Source organism: Danio rerio, chromosome 2 (assembly GCF_052040795.2).
Source record: "Danio rerio strain M-AB ecotype USA chromosome 2, GRCz13ab, whole genome shotgun sequence".
In the NCBI taxonomy this organism is placed as follows: domain Eukaryota; kingdom Metazoa; phylum Chordata; class Actinopteri; order Cypriniformes; family Danionidae; genus Danio; species Danio rerio.
Window position 1 is genome coordinate 55,064,489 of NC_141022.1, and position 14,614 is coordinate 55,079,102.

At 39.8% G+C, this 14,614-nt stretch overlaps 1 long non-coding RNA gene across 1 annotated transcript in view; it reads left to right on the top strand.

Annotated features, from left to right (window-relative positions):
• The window catches only part of LOC147846532 (uncharacterized), a 252,135-nt gene that overhangs the window by 39,127 nt on the left and 198,394 nt on the right, over positions 1 to 14,614 (top strand). The gene's annotated exons all lie outside the window — the stretch shown is intronic.

A 14,614-nucleotide genomic window follows, 5' to 3' on the forward strand; every position in this document is an offset into this window, starting at 1 on the left:
AAATGTCTGAGTATTTTAGTTTAAAAGTAAATCAGGTTTAAATGGCGAAAGTTCCTGTGGGGACAAAAGTAACACTGTTATTTACGTCCCACTGCTAATAGACAAACCATATTTTTCACTTCCACATAAGAGTCTTCAGTGTTTCCATTAATATGTTTTATAACAACTAATGCATATTGGTCAATGCCAATAGCCAAGTGGTTAAGTGCGCGGACATATATCATGATGGTGCTCATGGAGACACAGAGTTACAATGCAACCTGCTCACCTAATGTTCACCCTTATAATATTTATATTATTTGATAATTAATAACCTTGTGTGAAACTCTGAATCTGTGTCTCATTTCAGTCTGCTGCTGTCTACCGGAGGTAGCATTTCGGTCACAGAAAGATGCTTTCAGAGCCTTTCAGAATAAATGAATGAAATATGCTGTTTTCCACCAAGGCAACCCGGCTAAACTGACAGTGTGCAGGTTAAAAGAACCAAAACAAAGACAGCGTTTCTGCACGTAATGCACATTTTCAAAGCAGAATATCTGACTTCAGCATTGTTTTTCAGATAAACAAGAATGTTCACTTAGCATGTTTCTTAAAAATCTGCGAAAATGTTATGATATTTTCATGCATTAGAAGAGTCAAAAACTCACATACAGCATCTTTAAATTAAGTGTAAGTTTTCTGTTTCAAGCTCAACTGGTCAAATGTGCCAGCAACACTAAAATATACAGGATTGTTAACTATAATTGCCAACTAATGAATGAGTGCTTCGCTGTTTCATTCATACCTTCATTTTTCCTTCAGCTTAGTCCCCTATTTATCAGGTGTCACCACAGAGCAATGAACCGCCAACTATTCCGGCATATGTTTAAAAAACTTCATTAATATTAATGATAAGTTCCAGAAACTTTCTTCTACTCTTTTGACCGCCCCCTGTTGTTTTAAAGAATTTCACAACAGCGAATGCATCAAGTATAAAAGCCTTATCTGTTTCGCAAGGTGCACGTGCAGTCAGCGGAGGTCCGCGATGCGGCACCAGGCGAAAGCATAAATTAGGCTCAAGACTATCAATATGATTAAGATGTTTACATGAGTTGCTTTTTGAATGTTTCTTTCATGTTTCTATTTTACGCGCTATATTACATAATTCGATTAACATCATTGTGCCACCGCAATATCGACATTTCCTCTGTAATTTCAAGTGTTTCATTTTTATTTTTTCAACTTTGACTGCAGTTTGACATTTTCACTTTCATTCAGGAACATTTCAGGCATGCCCCCCATGACGAACAAGATATTGGAAGCGAGGAACTGCTGGAAGAGTGTAGTTTTAATGTAATTTGATACCACATGCCATATAGGAGAAAAAAAAAACACATTTTGCGTTGTGTGTGTCTGTGGTTGTTCTTTTAGATGTTAATATTAAACTAAGGGTATTTTGACATAACATATAATAGACCCCTACTTTTTCAAGATTCCACGATTGCTGAATCCAACACAAAAGCAACAAAAAGTCTAGTCAATAATCTCATAAAACATCAAATTTTAAACCATATAATCAAACTTTTATATTTTAGTTTGCAATTAAATGTTTTACATGACATAAAAACATTGCATACACAGCACATGTGATGTATTTGAGTGTGTTGAGGCAAAGTTGGAACTAAACTCTGTAGGGCTGCAGCCCTCCAGTAACTGAGTTTGATGTGCATCTGAATAAAGCCCACTTGATGGTTATACACAGAAAGGGAGATACAGATTACCAGGGTGCAAAGGCTCATCTAAATGAGGTTTGGTGCCCAAACTCTGTCCTGGAGGGCCGGTGTCCTACAGAGATTAATTCCAGAGTTTAGTTGCCAACCTGCCATCACGTTTCCAGTATGCTAGAGCTTGAGTAGCTGGTTCAGGTGTGTCTTATTGGGGTAAGAGCTTAAAGCCGCAGTCACGCTGGACTTTTCTCCCCATACACTTCCAATCATAAGCACGCCAATGTGTCAGACTGAAAACGCAAGGTTGTGTGGCAAGTTTCGCAGCTCGCTCAGGGCCGGCCCAAGCCTTCAGGGGGCCCTTAGCAGGATTTTATTTGGGGCCCCCTTGGTGCAAACAATATGACAAATTATCGTCAATCCTTGATAATTCGCACACTATAAATTTAAAACACACATACCAATTATCGATTTTATTCGCTGTAGCTGTGTTGCTTAAATCATAAAATATATGTTTTAAGACAATTCTAAATATTATTCTGCAGAAACAACCTCCTATTGATCCAACTTTTTATATGACTACTTGCCACAAATCTAAATAAATAGACACAAAACATTAATATGGGCTGGCAGAAACAAAAGCAGCTGGAAGTAGCCAATAACATACTTATTTTTATTATTATTCAGGCACAAGAGGCTGCCAAACAGTCAAACATAGTGACAATAAAGATACATTTTTTTTAAATTGGATATAAATATTAATACTGGAAAAAAATAATATTGTATTTTGTAGTTCAAATAACTTAAAACATCTATTTAAATTAAAATCAAACTAAATCAGGAAGCATTTTCTAGACATACTCGCATATAAATCAAATTAGTAAATATGGACAAAAATTGTTTATTTTTCAGAAATAATTCTAAATTAAGTGAATTTTAATTAAGCCAATAAGTAAAATAATCTTATTTAAAACCTAAAACAATATTTTTATTTACCCTAATTGGCAGATTGAGCTTTTTTAATTAAAAATTCACATCATTTTGACTAAAAATCCTTCTAGAAAATGTTTTGGTTTAAGAATTTTTAGATATTTGGACTAAAAATCACACAAAAACTATAAGAAAAAAAATAATTTTTGCAGTGTACTTACCAACTGTCAATTGTATAAATAAGAAGCTTATTTTCTATCACCAAGTTCATGAAAAAGCATTTTGCTGCTGTTCCGGGCACTTCTGCTTCAATCACTATATCATTGATTCTGCGATATATTGATAGATCAGCAGCAAAATCTCAATTTAGTGGAATATGCCTTTAAGAAAAAAAACTGCAAAAATAGTTATTTATTGCTTTCTAATTTTCTGTAAACTTAAAACATTTATTACAACTTGACCAACTAATTTTATGTAAACATGGAAACATTTTATGCTTAACCCTGGTTTATTTTTACTAAAAAAATATGTATTCCCACAATTTTTTCAACTGATCAGAATGCTCTGAGAGGTGAGCACAGACTCATCTGAGCATGTATGTTTTCAACGGTGGAGAACATTAGCTATTTACTCATCTATTTAAGTTTTTTTAATTTCCTTAATATTTTTTTGCCAAAATACCATCTACAAGACTTTGACAAGGTCTGTAAGTTAAATAAACGCAAGGCCCTTCTAATTAAATGTTCATGTCCTATTGATATCTTTATATATTTTGGCGGAGTTAAAAAGTTTGAGCACATAAGAAGTTGCACTGGAGCGGGCATGCGTGAGCGACATAGCGAAGTGAAAGCGTGTCTGTAAGAAAGAAACTAGTGGCAAATTCGGGGGAGCTGGATGTCTTAAACACACAAATACATTGGCCCAGCTTGGACAGAAGAAAGTGTCTGTATGCCTGAGATATTCACCATTGCAATGGCTTATCTATTTGTCAGTGGTTTACATGACGCTGGTGTATGTCTAATGATCCGCCATTACAGAAAGCGCCACCTGGTGGCGGCTGGGTGTACTAGCTGAAGTGGTTATCTGCTGCAGTCAGTGTGGAAAACTGATTAATTAAATCAGATCTTTTGGAAATTTAGGTAAATATCTTGGCGCCTGAGTATGTATCGCGGTCAGAAATAACACTATAAATGGGCATATATTTTGTCCCACCACTAATCCACAACTCAACAAACTAAAACGAAAGTCACACAATAAATTCAAGCACTCTTGGGGGCCCCCTGGTGGCCACGGGGCCCTAAGCAGCTGCTTAGTTCGCTTATGCCTTGGGCCCGCTCTGTAATTGTGCATTTACTAAAAATATAAAATATTTCATATGTATCTTGAACACTACTCTGCACATAATGCTTGTTAAAGTGGTTCCACACGTTCAACAAGTGGTTCAACAAGTGTTTAGCATCATCAAGTTCCTTTCTCTAGTTCTAAATTAAATGTGAAAACCAAGTTAATTTTAACCATGTTTTGTGGTCTGCACTCTGCATACAAATATACAAATATATACACGCACATATAGGGAACTGAAGACACCAAGTAATGAAGTGTTTCAGATTTTTGTCTCATTCTTCCTGCAAAGAAAGTCTTAAGCCTTGTTTATACTTCTGTCGAGTGATCGGTGTGACCCATGGTGCCTGCCTTGTGCATTATTGTGCATTTAAACTTCTGCGTGCTGTTTGTGTTGCTCTGCAATAACACTTCCAAACTGCTAGCTGGCAGTGAGGTTTTGTTCCTGTTTCCAGTTTCTTCACTGTGGTTAATGGTGTTAATGCTACCCTAATGTAAAAGTAGCTCAAATTCGCTCATTCTGAGGCAGGAACCGGCGGACGCGCAACAATTTTAATCATAAGGTAAACACAAAACAATAGTTTCCATCCGGAGCTCCTTCACGGGACATGTAAACACTCGCTCCAACAGGTTCCTGTGACTCTCGATCCCACCCACACTCGTCAGCGCTACCAAGCCAACCAATCACAGTGGCTGCGCTACACGTCATTGCGATGTGTATTTAAAAAAATTTTGAGAGGTGCTAAGCATCCACGTGCAGGCTGCGGCGGAGCATAGGCATGTGCTTGATGCAAAAGTATAAATCAGCCTTTAAGGTGCGCAACAGTAAGAGGTCTTCTTTGTAGCAATTTGCACTTCAATCTCAACACACATTCTCTATTAGAGCAGCATATTGGGCTCTAAAATCTCTATGTACTTTTCAGCATTAATGGTGCCATCACAGAAGTGCAAGTTACCTTTGCCAAGGGCACTAACACAACAGACCCTGGCTTTTGAACTTGTTGCTGGTAACAGTCTAAATTATTCTTCTCTTCTTTAGATTTCTTCCAAAAAAATGCCTGAAAGACACAGAAGCCCAAAGAACCTCACTTCTAGACACTGTTAGCATAGGGCTTCCCAGTACAGTTAGCATTTGTGGATGAGAGCCAATTTATTTGCATGTTTTCACCAATACTTGGTCTGCAGATGTTCTGGGGACCCTTTACCAAATTTGGTAAATGATTTAATCCTACAACAGGTGCTTTACAAGCCTTTCCACAGAAAACGTAACTATTTACCTCACAAGACTCTTTTTCATGATTCCCGGATCATGTGCTTGTCATGTAGGACATCTTGTCAGATGCAAACTTTGGTAGAGAAAAAGGATCTCTGGAATTAATGCATATGAATGAAAGACAATCACTTGAAGTGTTACAATTAACACAGATGTATCTATGAATAATATGGCATAATTTTCATCATATACTATTGCAACCATTTTAACCACTTTCAAAAGTTAATGAATGTGTTTTTAACCCTCATAGCAAATAAATCCCTCTGTATGGTGTCTGGTACTAAACGAAAACTAGTGACATTTTCAATACATTGGTGTAAATGAAAACTAGTGGTACAAACAGTATTCGTCTTGTAACATTTGATGTAAGATAGTTACAAACTTACAAGAGATTTTACCACGTGAAATCAACATGCTGTCTGTTAATGATTGATCCTAAGTATGATGTTAAGGGGCGTGGCCCTGCCCTTCATGGCAACTCTCATTGGAGGACAGTGCCATGGGGATGGACCAAACCAGATCACTTAAGAACTTTCTGCAACAATAAAGCTTTGCTTTTTGCATTAGCTTGCACACGCTTGCTACTGCTCTGCCCCCTTTAACTTTGCTCGAACACCGCATACGATTGGGTCACCACAAACTTTCTATGCAACCTCTTAAAGTTTTAAGACAGCTGCAAGAATTTCCGCAAACCAACTCTCAGCAGAGTCTGTCTCCCCGGTAACCCAGGACAATCTCCACTCATGAGCCAGTGAATCCCAATGACGTCACCAACCAATCAGTAGCCCCGTCTTTACCCTAGGCCTGCCGGAAAAGGAAACTCAAGACATCAGCAAAAGCTCCACAAACACATGTTCCCTCTTGCTAATCTGGTAAAACTGATCTTAAGCAGTTACAGATAAGCCAAATCTCTGCTTTTGTGGTTTCTCTGGTGTGATTTTAAGATCTATTAAGAAGTACTAGAATTAATTTGGGATGGTTGTCAACTCATTTTGCATCCTCTGAACTGCCTCTGTATGTATGTGTGAATGTGTGTGTTCGTTTGTTTGTTGTTTGCTTATAACAAAGTTAGTTTTATGTATCGTAGTGTGGCTCAATAAATCCTTGTTTTTATTTTCTAAGAACTGTGTTTGTGTGCTTCTAGTCATTGCCTCTAACTGTAGATTTTGTTACCTTGCAGTAAAACTTAAATTTAACCCAATACTGTGTTATGTTATTATCGCTGGTCACAGAAATAATATGCACAAGATTGGCAAAATACGGTGTCTTCTATTTGCTGGACAAATGGTAGATAAAGTGTGAAGCTTTTAATCTGATTTAAAAATATGACTTTATTGAGTCAAATCTAGTGATTTGAATCTTTAAGATCTAATTCCTTGAAATGAGCTAATAAATCACTGATCAATCTTTTAAAGTAGGTTGATCCCCTACAATATTTACAAATGACAGGAAGTTGATCAGACAAAACATTAAATATTTTGCGTTCATATTATCTGCAATTAAGTATCAGTCAAAATCAGTTTGGAAATCACTTTCTTTTTTCTGCGTTTTTGAGGTTGTACAAAATAAAATAGACTAAATTACCTTTTTATATTTAAATAAAAATACAGGAAGTTTACCTCACTCCCTAATATTTACAAAGTCAAAATATTGATTAAAAAGTGTCATGGTTTTGCCACTCTCGTCTTGTAAATTGTTGTTTTGAGTCCGGACACTAGCTCTGTCTTGTCCTGTTTCTGTCATTGTATGGGTCTTTGTGTGCAAATGATACCGCGGCCGCGCAGGCTGTGTGCATGCCTCGGACGCACGCTCTTGTACTCGTGTTTGTGTTTTGTTCTGTCAGCAACGCGCTGTTTCATTCTCAGCGTCTCCGTCTAGTTGGTTTTGGTTGATGCTGAGATGAAACATGCGCGTTGCATATGTGTGAGCGCATGGTAAGGTGTTCATCTAACGTGTGCTCGTGTCTTGCGTCTATTTGTGTTGTCCAAGCACGTGGCTCTGTGTTTACATTGTGGCCACGTGCTTCAGTCTTGTCCTGTTATTGTGAACGCGTGGTTAATGAGTTCTCTCATTGGCTACGTGTTCTTGTCCTGTTTTATGCGAGTAGATGGCTTGTGTTGTCTCTGTGTCATGTGCTCTCTCGTCTATTGTCTAGTCCCACCCTCCTTGTTAACCCATTATTAGTTAATTAGATTCACATGTTCTAACACCTGTTTGTTCACCTGTGTATTAATTTTATTCTGCTTATATTCTCCTCATGTCTACTGTCCTCGGCCAGTTTGTCGTCATATGTCATTGTTTGTAGCCTTGTCCTGTCTGTCCAGCCCTGATCCCTACCAGCCTGCCCAGTGAAGTTTGGTTAGCATTTTATTTTATTTTTATTATTAATAAATTTCCATTTATCTGCACTTGAGTCCTTGCTCCTTTTCCCTAACCACAACCGAGACAAAAAAGTCTTTTCATACCTTGAACAAGTACACGTGGACAGGCACTAACAGCAGGACAATGTTTGGTCATCAGCCAGAGGATGAAATCCAGGAGCTTTTACCAGCAGCCAATCACAAACTGGACTGCATTACCACAGAGAGCCTATCAAATTACACCACATGAAGAAGAGACAGAAAACACATTCAATGCGCAACAAAATATTTTTTAAAAAAAAGGAAATCATTATTTATAACGTAGTCCATATTACCCGGTTTTGTGGTTGTAAAAAAAAAGCAGTCACCAAACTTGGTCCTGGAAGCTCCAACTCACCTCAGAACACCTGCCAGGAAGTTTCAAATATACTCTGAGTGCGTGTCAATCGCTATGTATGCTCTCAAAAGGTACACTTTTGTACTTAACAACTGTACATTAGTACTTTAAGGTTCACTTTTGTACCTTTAAAGTACTATGAGGTACAGATTTGTACTTTTTAGGTGTTAACATGTACCTGACCTTTTAAGAACCAAAAAGTGCCTTATCTTATTCAGGTGGATGTGCAGAAAACTGTAAATGTGTGAAACACAGAAACAAATCATCTGAAAGACACAATAGACAATATTAAGAGAACATTAAATATATTTTCCACACACTTGTTCCAATATGTAGCAGTTATGAGGAAAATATTAAAAGAAAATTAGAAGAAAAAAATAAATATTTTGTTTCATCACATTTTAAGGATTGTTATAGAATAATTATTGTGATCATATTAACTTAAAAAAGCTAATAATTATATAAATTTGTTCATACTAACCTTTATGGTAGTGATTGGGGACTGAGCTTTACCTTTTTATAAGTATCTAAATTCGACATGGAAAAGATTTTACTTTCAGTGACAGTGAGTTGAACAGGAAGGATTTGTTCTCCAGCAGAGCAGAAATACCATCCAGAATCAGAGAGTGTCAGTCCAGTCATCAGCACAGTGAAGGAGCTTTTACCATCATCACTGATCTGCACTGATGAATTCTGGGATGTGTCAGTCTTTTTCTCTGAGAAACACTACTAGTGAGTAATAATCTGGCACCGACACAGAGAACACAGAAGTAGTTTTAGAGACCCTAATCAGCTACAAGTGAGGGCAGGTGCCACAGCGATTGCAAATAGAAAGGATCTACAGCTGAGATGTGAGAAGAACTCCAAAAATGCAAGATAATTAATGAAATTAAATGTGGCCCATCACATACATCAACCTGTGGTGGATTCACGAAAACAAAAACTGCAAAAAAATAAAATGTACCTCTTGGGATGTATTTGGTGCTCTCCAGAAATGTAAATAGAGGTGCACTTTTAGAATGAGCCTGAGTTGCGTGGATCAGTCTGTGATTTTTAATTCTGTGAAGGACAGAATTTTGTGTGAGAACAGATCTGAAATGTGAAACAGATAATACAGAATATTATAATAACATCATGCATATTTAGTACAGATTCAAACTCATTAACATCTTTAGCTTTGTCATATATTTTGTCAGGAAAAAAACTAGAAGAAACATTATGTAGCATTGAATTGTGTTGAATATTGCTAAAGAATATTAATCTTGATTAAAAATGATTAATTAAAAGGGCTACACGGTGGCCTCAGAGCAAGAAGGTCGCTGGTTCGAGTACCAGCTGAATCAGTTGGCATTTCTATGTGGAGTTTGCATGTTCTTCCTGTGTTGGCGTGGGTTTCTTCCGGGTGCTCCGGTTTTCCCCACAGTCCAAACACATGCGCTTTTGGTGAATTGAATAAACTAAATTGGCCATTGTGTATGTGTGGGAATCAGCTGTGTAAAACATATGCTGGATAAGTTGGCGGTTCATTCTACTGTGGCAACCCTTGATGAATAACGGGACAAGCCGAAGGAAAATGAATGAACGATTAATTAAAAGACTTAGTATTAATGAAGTTGTGTTCAAACACAACAGTTACTTCATACAGATTTAAAACGATTGTAAAAAAAAACATTAAATAACATTCATTCATTCATTGATTCATTTTCTTGTCGGCCTAGTCCCTTTATTAATCCGGGGTCGCCACAGCTGAATGAACCGCCAACTTACCCAGCAAGTTTTTATGCAGCGGATGCCCTTCCAGCCGCAACCCATCTCTGGGAAACATCCTCACACACATTCACACACACTCTCATACACTACGGACAATTTAGCCTACCCAATTCACCTGTACTGCATGTCTTTGGACTGTGGGGGAAACCGGAGCACCCGAAGGAAACCCAGGCGAAGGCAGGGAGAACATGCAGACTCCACACAGAAACACCAACTGAGCTGAGGTTCGAACCAGCGACCCAGCAACCTTCTTGCTGTGAGGCAACAGCACGTACTACTGCGCCACTGCCTCGCCCACATTAAATAACATTGGTAAAATTGTAATATCTTCTATCCTCACGTTAAAAAAACTGGATCAGTAAAGAGTAAATTATGTCAATTTAAAGTGATAAAAATAAAATATTATATAAAATGTAAAATAATACTCACTTAAAATGAAGCAAAACCTAACTAAAATGTAGAAAAATTTTGCATTTGCAGCCATTGCATGTCTTTGGTTTGTTTGTTTCTTATGAGGTTCCGCTGCAGTACCACTGGTCAACTTGTTTTCTGTATTCAAACGGAGGTGAAAATACATTAATGTGTCTCGCACGTAACTAAGGGGTATTTAGGCTTATATATTTGTAAATAAGGTACAATATTTCCTCTGTTGTGTTTTGAATGTGCTGTATCAACTATTAAAAGCATTAGAGATTCAATTTAACATTGGTTACTGCCCTGTGTATCTAATACTGTTAAAACATTTATAAGTGTTGTGTTGTTTAATGTTCAGTCCTATTACTACTGTTTGTGATCACTAGGTGTCAGGAGAGGTGTGTGTAAGGGAGAGGGAGAGAACAGAAATTAAGTGAAGTAGTGTGGAGCTAAGCAGAGTTGTCCGGCTGATATTCATTTACAAATCTATACAAAATACCACATTTTTGGCGACGAGGATGGCAGCACTTAGTTTACCTACACCTCCTATGTTTTTAACATGCCTGGGCCAGCCCCCAGTTCCAATTCATACGTGGAAGAAGATGTTTGAAAACTATCTGGTTGCAATCGATGCTACGGGAGATTGGTGGCCAGAAGAGAGGAAGCGTGCTGTCTTACTACAGTGCTTGGGAGCCGAGGGTTTAAGAGTTTTCTATACGTTACCCAATACAGGTCAGAATCTTGCTGATGCTTTTAAAGCCCTTTAAGAACACTTTCAGCCGATTACAAACATCGTCGTGGAACGACACAAATTCAGACAACGTACACAGCGGCTGGATGAATCCGTGAATGACTATGTTGTTGCTTTACGTGAGCTAAGTACAAACTGTAACTTCGGCGATCGCACAGATGAAATGATCAGAGATCAACTGGTAGAGAAAGCATTCTCTCCACGTATTCGGGAACGGCTTTTATTACAGCCGCAGTTAACATTGACAGATGCAATGTTATTGGCGGGTCAAACAGAGACCGCCGTGGGGCACGCACAAACATTAGATGCGGCCCCTGTGCACGAAATAAAAACTGCTCAGCATGGCAGGACACCACAGCGTCTAAAATTCCGGGGGAAACATGTGAGTAAAAAACAATCACAAACTACTGCACAGGTTAATCGAGCTTGTTTCCGCAGTGGGTCTACTTCCCATCTGGCTAATGCTCCAAATTGTCCAGCTGCTAAAGTCACGTGTAATAAATGTGAAAAATTAGGACATTTTGCAAGAGTTTACCGCTCTGAGAAAAGAGTCCAATTACTTGATGCTCCAGAGATGGAGGTCCCTGAAATTGTGCATGTACTTGAAGTGGGAGGGAAGTCACTCTGTGATAAAATAAAATGCACTGTAAACATTGAAACAGACGAACTAGGCCCAGTGCCGATTGAGCTCACCGTCGACACTGGCTCGGCTGTCTATTTTTCCTCATCACCTTTATAAACAACATTTCAGCTCTTCACCTTTACGACGCCCACAACTGAAATTGGTGACATACTCAAAAGCAGCACTGCCTGTACTTGGATGTCTATCGGTGCAGGTGCATTATGGTAATGCTGTATCAAGCACTAGCATCTATGTTGTGGAGAAAGGCACCCCTATACTGGGCATGGACTTAGTTTCTGGCTTAAATATTCACATTGCGGGGAATGAATTGGTCCCACCCACTCCTACTACTACAGTGCAACAAATAAAGACAACAACAAAAGAGGGCATTGGCTGTTCTATAGGCTTTGTACACCAGGTGAAAATAAAAGACTCAGTAAAGCCTGTACAACAAAAACTTTGCAGACTCCCCTTATCAGTGAGAAATGCAGTTTCCCAAGAGCTTTGCCACTTACAAGCTGAAGGCATTATTGAACGGGTGGATGCTTCCCCGTGGGTGTCCCCTATTGTGGTGACTACGAAGAAAAATGGAGAAATTCGCTTATGTGTGGACCTGCGGGAGCCCAACAGAGCAATAATAATTGACAGCCATCCACTCCCACACATGGAGGATTTATTTACTGAGTTAAGGGGAGCCACCATATTTTCAAGCATTGATTTAAACAATGCATACCTCCAAGTGACACTTCACGAGGACAGCAGAGATCTGACGGCTTTCATAACTCATGAAAGATTGTTCAGATTCCGTCGGGTCCCATATGGACTGGCCTCAGCACCAGCCGCTTTTTAAAAAATGATGGTTACAATATTGAAAGGCCTTCAAGGAGTTCAGAATTATCTAGATGATGTCATTGTGTATGGACGCACACGAGCCGAACATGATCACAACCTACAGGCTGTGTTAATGGCATTACAACGTGCAGGACTAACACTAAATCATGATAAATGCAAGTTCAGCTGCACAAGCCTTCCTTACTTGGGACATACTATCACGGCACAAGGCCTGCTACCCAACGATTGTCATATCCAGGCTATTCTGCAAGCACCAACCCCCACGGATGCAGCCAAAGTACGTTCATTTCTTGGACTGACATCCTGGTATTCACGGTTTGTGCCAAACTACTCCTCAGAGGTAGAGCCTATGAGGGCGTGCTTAAGAAACAATGATCCTTTCAGTTGGACTGAGAGTGCTCAGAGGAGCTTTGAGAAATTAAAGGAGCTCATTGTTAACAGCCCAGCCCTTGCGATTTTTGACCCAGTTTTGCATACACTGGTAACCTGTGACGCCTCAGATTATGGATTAGGGGCTGTTTTAACTCAAATCCATGCAGACGGCTCTGAGCGTACTATTGCATTCGCCTCTCGCACACTCTCAACAGCTGAGAGGAAGTACTCCATTGTGGAGAAAGAGGCACTGGCCTGCGTGTGGGCCGTGGAACGGTGGCGAACATTCTTATGGGGCCGACGGTTCACACTATGAACGGATCAAGCTTTAACTACCTTGCTTGCAACTAAGGGTATGGGTCGTGCTGGAATGCGCATTGCAAGATGGTCCGCCCGTCTTCTTTGCTTTAACTATGAGGTGTCCTACAAGCCGGGTTCTGAGAACGTCACAGCAGACTGTCTCTCACGCCTGCCTTTACCTACCTGTGAGGACACTAACTCTACTATTGAACCTGACATGGTAGCATTTATTTCTGCTGAACCTCGTGCTTTTTCATTGGAAGAGTTTTCCAAGGAATGCGCTGCATGTCCAGAATTGTCAGCATTGCGACTGCATCTACGTACAGGATGGCCTAAGAGCAAGAAAAACCTTCAACCTGAGCTGGCACCATATTTTCACATCAGGGATGAACTGGCTGCACAAGACAGCTTGGTCTTTAGAGGTTCGTACCGCTTGGTGGTGCCTATAGCGATGCGTGGGTCCCTAATTAACTTGGCTCATCAGGGCCACCAGGGTACAAAACAGAGACTCCGTGACTTGTACTGGTGGCCTGGCATGGATAATTCAGTTCAGTCTGCTATTGCATCATGTCAGATTTGCCAAGCTCATGACAAGAGTGCGAAAACGCATACACCCCCTCTCCAGCCTGTACCATTTCCAGCTGCACCCTGGCTAAAGGTTGGATTGGACATTGTAGGACCATTTGAGTTAGGAACCTGGGATTGCAGGTATGCACTCACATTAGTTGACTACTACAGTAAGTGGCCAGAGATAGCCTTCACCAGTAATGTCACTACTACCACTGTCATTGAATTTCTCACCACAACATTCAGCCGGTTTGGTAACCCGGTGGAAATAGTGACTGATAATGGTGTGCAATTTACATCTCTGGTTTTTGCAGAGTTTCTGACAAACAGGAATATCCAGAATGTGCGTACTTCCCTGTACTTTCCACAAGCTAATGGTGCTGTGGAGCGTATGAACCGTGTCCTGAAGGATTGGGTTCAAACAGCAAGCTTGGAAGGAAAGCCGTGGAAAAGGGCAGTGAGGGACTTCTTGTTGCACTATCGTACTACACCTCATGCCACCACAGGCGTTGCTCCTAGTGAACTCTTGCTGGGTCGCAAACTTAGAATGAACTTGGACATTCTGCCCACTAGGCCTCCTGCTTGTACCGACGCTACGGTGCGAGCTCATGTACAGGCGCGACAAGCTCGAGTCAAAATATATACTGACAAAAAACGGGCTGCACAACCATCTGCCTTACAACTAGGTGACAAAGTGCGTGTGAGGATACCCACTCATGTAAAAAAGAGCAGGGGGAAATTCAGTTCACCACGTATGGTGTTGGGAAAAAAAAGCCAGGACACATATATTCTGGATGATGGAAAAGTCTGGAACGCTGTTCACCTGTCACCATGTCCTGTGCAAAGCAACTCTGATAATGAATCTACGGGCGCCTCAAAATCAGTTGTTGCACTTGAAAACCAGAAACATCCACGAACCAGACGGCCACCAGTCTGGCACAAAGACTTTGTAACATGAACAA